This window comes from Hippocampus comes, unplaced genomic scaffold, assembly GCF_001891065.2.
Source record: "Hippocampus comes isolate QL1 unplaced genomic scaffold, H_comes_QL1_v1.1 scaffold125, whole genome shotgun sequence".
Classification (NCBI taxonomy): domain Eukaryota; kingdom Metazoa; phylum Chordata; class Actinopteri; order Syngnathiformes; family Syngnathidae; genus Hippocampus; species Hippocampus comes.
Window position 1 is genome coordinate 2,399,459 of NW_017805453.1, and position 6,000 is coordinate 2,405,458.

Consider the following 6,000-nt stretch of genomic DNA (forward strand, 5'->3'; position numbering starts at 1 on the left):
AAAAATGCTCTTGGATGACTTGAACGCTGGACAAAGGAGGCTGGAGTCCAAGAAAACGGGAGGGGGAACATTATCATCATCAGCACCGATCATCGCAATTAGTCTTGCTTTTGCGCCACAATGAATTTGCAGATGCGGAGCCAAGAAGCGTTTTGCTGTTACGACAGAGCCAACGGGCCATTATGTTGCATGTTGTATGAGTTGGTATTTAATGGCCCAGATTAGCGTAATGCGGGAGAGGGATGAGAACCAAGTGTGAGAAAGGGGAAAGAAGACACGAAAGGGTTGTTGAGATATGGATCGTGACATGAGGACCGAAAGCAGCTGCGTTGGAAGCGAGGAAGGAGAAATTCTTACAAAAGAGGGTTGGAAAATTGTTTCAGGGATGGTGAGTCAAGTCCACATGAAGGACGACAAGAGTTATAAAGCAACCGAGCGCGTTTGAAGGTTGTCAGTTACTTGACCACAGAGGTGATTTAGGACATCCGATTGGAGCAGGAAAAGGGGATGGAGTGGAAATTGGGATATCTTGCACGAGCATCGCAGGACTTTCATATATCATGAGGGGGAAGGGGAGGGTGATTGGAGAACTTGAGTCGCATCGACAATGGAGCTTGAGGCAGCTGTCAATTGTTTATGGGCACTCTCAAAAGGTAAAGGGCAAACAATCGATTTGCGCTGAAATGAGGATGGCAACCGGCTTCGAAGACGCTACAATTAGAGACGCGGTCAATGGGATGGTTAGAACTCACTGACCTCATGACTGTGGTTATTGGGCCTGTAAAATGTGCCCGTTAACGTTAATTACTTTCTGGGATTGACCAAACGCCTCACCTTCAACGTGTTTGTTTTTTTTTTTTTTTTTTTTTTAATACCGACCTCATCAGACAATTTTCAAGTTTAACTCAGTTAATTCTATGGCCATTGACATCGACAGATGTTGCTTCTTAATCAGTGTTTGCCATACCAGATTACTTGTAGTCTATAAATTGCAAATTGTGGTGAGAGGATTACTGATGATTCGGATCGAGAAGCTTCCATCTATCCATTTTCTACAGCGCTTCTCCTCATCAGGCTGACCTTGGACTTTGGGTGAAAACGTGGACCAGCCCCCAGCTTTGTGTTCTTGGAACGAGTGAAGTAAAACGGGTACACTTGGGGGTTATGACCGCCATGTCAAAGGACGTGCGAATTTCTCCATTGTGAGAAAAATCAAGGTTTTCTTCTTTTTCTTCCAAAAGCGACAACAGCAACTCAATGTGACTCAGAATGCTGACAAGGACAACAAAGATGAAAGTAAATCATCCAAACAATGGAAAGTGAGAAAGTTTTGCACGAGCGATGAATGACCAAAAGACAAGGAAAACAGCGGTAACAAGAGCACCCCGAGGTGAAACTTTTTTTATGCCAAACTTGATTGCACTGCGGAGGCCATTGAGAATTTGAGGAAGGAGATACGTGAGACTGGAGGACATCAACTGAGGAAACAATTCGGCAGAGTGCGCAAAAAAACGACAACAATCTCGGACACTGTATTGCTTGACCTGCAAAATTACTGGCATTATCCATCCATCCATTTTCCGATCCGCTTACGCTCACAAGGGTCCCGGGGCGTACTGGAGCCTATCCCAGCTGTCTTTGGGCAGTAGATGGGGGGCACCCTGAACCAGTTGCCAGCCAATCGCAGGGCACACATCGACGATCAACCATTCGTGCTCACACTCACACCTCAGGACAATTGAGAGTGTTCCATGAACATGTCATGCATGTTTTTTGTAATGTGAGGGGAAACCAGAGTACAGTCATACCTCGGTTTTCGACCATAATCCGTTCCAGAAGGCTGTTCGAAAACCGATTTGTTTGAAAACCGAAACCATGGTCTTTTTAAAAAAAAAATCTTTATTGAACACGTCTGCTCACAATGGAACGCTACACGAGGAAGCGTCACTTCCTCGTGTAAGGAAGGCAAGAGGAGTCAAGTGGCGCATTCAAATATGCTCAGGTTGGTCGAGAAACCGATTTTCGGTCGTAATCCGAGGCATAAAAAAAAAACTCGAAATTTTTGGTGGAAAACCAATTTGGTCAAGAACAGAGACGTTCGAAAACCGAGATTTGACTGTACCTGGAGAAAACCAACACAGGCATGGGGAGAACATGCAAACTCCACAAAGGAAGGCCGGAGCCGGAATTGAACCCTGCATCTCTGCACTGTGATACCGACGCGCTAACCAGTCGACCACGGGGCCATCCATCCTAAGTAGCACAAAACTGAGTGTATGACCAGTCTCCAATCTTGAGGAATTGTGGATGAGGAAGCGTTTCAATTAAAATGAATCACTGAGCTGTTTGGAACATTGGACTTTCAAAGATGAGTGTGGAAATTGCTCTAACGAGCAGAAAGCAATGGAGCTTTTTTTGGCAGTTTTCTTTTTTCTCTTTAGTCGAGAGAGGGCGGACTGATGCTCATTAGGTGGACCAATTTTCAGCATTAACAAGAGTCAGATATGGACAGAGGTAGTGCCGGCACGGGTGTGAGGTGAAAGGGGGAGTTTTAAATTCAGGTTTATGTTTTGTTGCTTCTATTCTTTCTACTGTTGGTGTTTGTAATGCTACTCTACGCATCCGTTTTGCTCTGGTTTTCCTCCTTTATTCGATCTTCTTTTTAAATAACTCCCAAATGAACTCATAATTTTGTTTCTTGGAACTGCGAGAAGTTCAAAAAGTTAAACAGGTTATGTAAACACCTTTGGAGGAGGTTACCCTAATTGTTTATGAACTTGAACCAAATAGAGAAATTCTTCATAGTCATTCTTCACGCTAAATGAAACAGACCGCTTGCGGCAGTTGCACGTTGGACTCTGGTATGGAGAGGTGAACAGGTGCTGAACAATCACACAACTTTTGACCTGACGCCATGTCAGGGGTGATCCCCCCCCACCCCCAAAAAAAATGCTTGACTCAGCTGTGTGGCATTTCCACCATAAATGGTTTGTTGAAGAAATTTGTGAGCTCGCAAGGCAGAGGGCAATACACATTATGAGAAGTCAACGCTGAGCCGACTTCTGCATGTATCAAGTGGGAGGTTTTCAAAGCCTTTTGTGAGAAGACAGATAACTCATTTTAAGTCAAAGAAACATGGCGAGAAGAGATGATGATTGAAAATAAACATAAATAAATGCTCTTCAGTTTTTTTATGATGAGGGGAAGAATCACAAAACGGAAACAATACGTAACTGCAAGAGCAGAGAACGAAACATTTTCTGCGCCAAGTGCCACTGCCAGTCTATTAAGACTACATTCTGATCAACGAGTTCAAGAGATACGTTACTAATTTGGCCATTTTCGGCAGTAAAAAGTGAATATTTTGTCTCAAATGAATTTGATAACTTCATTTAACACATTTGATGTCATTTTCAGTCGACAGCAGGAGGCAAAATGCGTTTTTTAAAGGTGTTCATTGCACATGAAAGATGAAGACTGAATACATGTACACTCTCTGGTGTAAGACTCTTTCTGTGTGCTCTTTGTTTATTTTTATTTATTTATTTTTTTGTCTTTGGTAGGGTAAAAATAATTCAGCGTTGAAATGTTCAGTGGTGGTTAAAAAAATAAATTGTACAAGGCAACTAGAAACAAATAATTGTGTTGTTTCTCTAGAATCCTTCAAAACATTTTAATGCCCAACCTTCCCGTAAATATTTTTTATCATTCCAAAGAATTAACATTTTTGCATTGTTTTCTCTTGAATGCATCTTGCTAAATTTGGTATTAGTTTTAGTTTGACAAGGGCAAGTTGATTGGATTTATACTAGCTTCTTTTTGTATTATTTTATATTGAGCATTGATTAAAAAGGATGTGTCGTACGGATACAACGAATTCCATTTTGAGGTTTTTTTTTTTTTTTTTTTTAAAGAATCTGAGTCTATAGCTGGAGGAGCTTCACGATGACAAACCACAAACGTGACAGCAACAGACAAAAAAGGAGAAACACCAGCGAGAACATGAAAGTGGAAGACCGTTCCTCTATGAGGCGCAGCGGCTCCTTTGATCTCTCACAGGTGTCTGACACGAGACGCATGTGACGTCCTCATGGTTGCGTGGTGGGAAAGGTCAAGGCAAAATAAAAACACGAATCGTCACATGAATACGCACTGGCTTTCGTCAAGGTGGACGGAAAGGCCAAGCGGACATCCACATCAAAGAACAAACGACCTCGCCGGAAGCAGAGTGAGCATTTTTGGAATGGCACAGCCTGAGCCCAGAACTAAATCCCCGTCGAAAGCGATACCATTACAATTACAGACAATGCGCAATGTTGATGGACTCCTTTTCCAAAAGACTGAGTGACTTGAGTCAATCCATGCACCATGCCACTAGATATCTTTTCAACAGAGCGGTAAAGGTTTCAGGTTTGAGAAGTAGCTTTTATTTGGCGCAGTGTCTTTATAAGGGTGTATTCACTTTCGATACCAAGTGAAGCAAACAATATCAAACGCCCAACTAATGAATTATTTGCCGTGGATGCTCTCCCATCTTAAATGTAAACATATACCTGCATCAGTAAGGCATCATCTCACGAATGGAGCGCATTAAAATTCCGCAGACTATTTCTGGTATTTGGAAAAGGCAGCAATGTAGCAGAACGATCGATTTGGGCTTCCTAACTTGTCCGGTAAAAGACGGCGAGCCGGGCGCAGGGTGAAGGTCCGAGAGAAGGCGGAGGACACCTCTAATGTATGTTTCTCATTGATCCACTGAGTCAATGCCATGTCTTGGCTCCAAAAGGTCCGATGTGCCTGCCGTACTGGAGCAGCACATATCCTCGGACCGATGTTATGTTCCTGTCGATCGATATGTCTTTCGGTCAGCACCAAGCCTTCTTGTGGGTCGTGCCATTTGATTGACAGTGATGGGCGTTGTAACATTTTGATGAATTCTGTGACTTTGATTGCTGATTAATGTGTGTTGGGAAGCAATAGCAGCAAAACGGAATGTTGGCTTTTGTTTTGTATTCCTCACCCAGTCGCGAGGGAGCTGTGGATGTTGAGCAGAATGGGTTACATTTACCCAAGGTTCGGTTAATTATTTTTGACCCACATATTGCATTGAGGATTGTAGTTTGGGGCTAAAGCTGGTTGCCAATATGGACATTTTGTGATTGAGATGTGCAAAATTGGCCATTGGTCACCTGCTTACGTTACAATACAATGAATTTTTATCAAACGCTTTCACAACAGCTGCAGCTTTAACAAAGCAATTTTCAGAACATAAAATAACAAATTAAGTTACAACACACATAAGACATGGACAGTCATGCAATCACGACCCTATTCCAGCATATGCCTTGTTGTTTGAAGCAGTTCTAGATGAAAGAGGAGAGAATTAAAGTGTCCTTTCACCAATGGATCATAGAAGTCAAGCTTAAAATGTGCACACGTCTGCTACAAGCTCAGTTTGAAAGTAAACAAGAAGCTCTAGCGTCTATTGACGAGAAAAAAGATCAGTTCACTTCTCCTGTCCCATGTAAATCTGCTTCAATTCCAACCACCGACTCTCAGGTACAAATACGCATTTGTAATCCACGCCAACGCTCCTTTCTTCTCATCATCGGCTCCACAAGCCATCCATCCAGCCGCACCAATGCAGACTATCCGACAGTACCGACATCTCTGCTAAACAAAACGGGGCTGTGAAAAATGCAGCCCATTACAAATGCAAAAAAACACAAGCGCCCTGGGACTGTCAAGCGGCAAGAGTCAAGAAGCGCCAACAAACACCATATGAAGAAACAAAAGGGAAAATTGACAAAAATGCAGATAAGAGCTCTCGCAGGCGGCTGCCAACTACGGCACCATCTTGAGAAGTTAATGACAAGTATAGAGAAGTTGCTGAAATGTATGCTGGTTTTAGTGTGTATTCTTTGATAATGTCTACTAAGGTGATGGAAAAGCTGGTTTGTAGAGTGGGATCAATGTTTTATTTTGAGAAGGGGGTGGGTG

The 6,000-nt window shown here is 42.8% G+C and overlaps 1 protein-coding gene across 1 annotated transcript in view; it reads right to left on the reverse strand.

Annotated features, from left to right (window-relative positions):
* Positions 1-6,000, reverse strand: part of dph1 (diphthamide biosynthesis 1) — a 69,755-nt gene that overhangs the window by 23,643 nt on the left and 40,112 nt on the right. The window lies entirely within an intron of this gene.